Here is a 1,518-nt window from a genome sequence, read left to right as displayed (position 1 = left end):
TTTGTGGGTACAGGTCAGCAGAGGTTCAGCTCTGGGTATCATTTCAGGGCACGTGGCCACACCCAGCATCGACAGAGCAGGGGAAAATTCTGCACCCACTCTTGGCGGGGGAGGGTGGGGACGCACTGCAAAGCCACCTGGCAAAAGAGGCAAATGTGAAATTCTACAGCAGGGAGAGAGGGAAGAATTAGAAACAAAAGAATCCAATCGCCACAAACTAGAAAATGGAAACAATAAGAAAGAATGCATCCCTGGCGGGGGAGAGGTTGTTATGGGAGACTGCGTTTCAAGCGTGCTGTAGGCACGAAGCGGGGGATGGATGGAGCCACCAGGTGCTGTGATGCCACGTTCCTCTGCAGCGACCACCACGCAGTGGCCATGAGGACAGCTCATTCTTATAGAGGGGATGGCGTGCCAGGCGTAGGGACCCTATGCCACAAGGCGCGCCCCACAGAGGGATCGAAGCTGTGTGTTCTGCTCCAACAACCACCTGAGCCACCACTCCTCAGAAAATGAGCGGTTAGGAAGGGAGGCTGGCCTGGCGTCTCAAAAGCTGTCAGGATAGAGAAAAATGTGGATGTTGTGAGCACCTCAGGCTCGGTGGCGGTTTATCCAAGGATGTAAGGATGTCCATGTAACTGGCATCAGAATCCAAAGGTCCCACCTCCCCTGTGCACGGGTGTGCACACGCACACACTCACACCCTCCCTCCCTCCCTCCTTGGAAGGGACTCAATTCAAAGTCGTAAATACACCACATCTGCCTACCTGGGGGCTGCTGTGAGCATCAGACGAGGAAATGCCTGCAGCGCTCCATGCCTGCGAAGTGTCACTCAGCCCCAGTTTTGCTCTTGGGGAGAGAAGAAAAACCCTGCAAGTCCCGAGTGTTTTCAGAAGTTTGTCAGTTTATAGTTTCCTTCTTTTCCTTTCCAAAGCTCCACTCACCCAGGAGAATAATGTAAACACTTGTGATGGCGTTTTCATAGTCCCAGGGGCATTGATCATGATTGGGAACCTGAAAACAGCTGAGTTATTAATGTTTGACAATGCAGCCACGCAGCACTTACATGTTAAAAATCTTTCATGGTGAATATTGCTTTTATTTTCCAAGCACTTTCTCCTCGGTTGTCTCTTAGGCGAGGAGTCTTCCTCCCAATGAGGGCGATCAGAAAACAGGGGTCAAGGCCAGGCACGATGGCTCACACCTGTAATCCCAACACTTTGGAAGGCCGAGGCAGGAGGATCACCTGAGGTCAGGAATTTGAGACCATTGTGGTCAACATCATGGTGAAACCCCAACTCTACTAAAAATACAAAAAAAGAAGTTGGGTGTGGTGCCACGCGCCTGGAATCCCAGCTACTCAGGAGGCTGAGGCAGGAGAATCACTTGAACTCAAGGGGCAGAGGTTGCAGTGAGCCGAGATCACGCCACTGCACTCCAGCCTGGGCAACACAGCAAGACTCTGAGAAGAAAGAAAAGAAAGGGAGAGAGGGAGGGAGGGAGGAAGGAGGGAGGGAG

Source organism: Cebus imitator, unplaced genomic scaffold (assembly GCF_001604975.1).
Source record: "Cebus imitator isolate Cc_AM_T3 unplaced genomic scaffold, Cebus_imitator-1.0 Scaffold36, whole genome shotgun sequence".
NCBI classification, from domain to species: Eukaryota; Metazoa; Chordata; class Mammalia; order Primates; family Cebidae; genus Cebus; species Cebus imitator.
Note: the sequence above shows the minus strand (reverse complement) of the source record.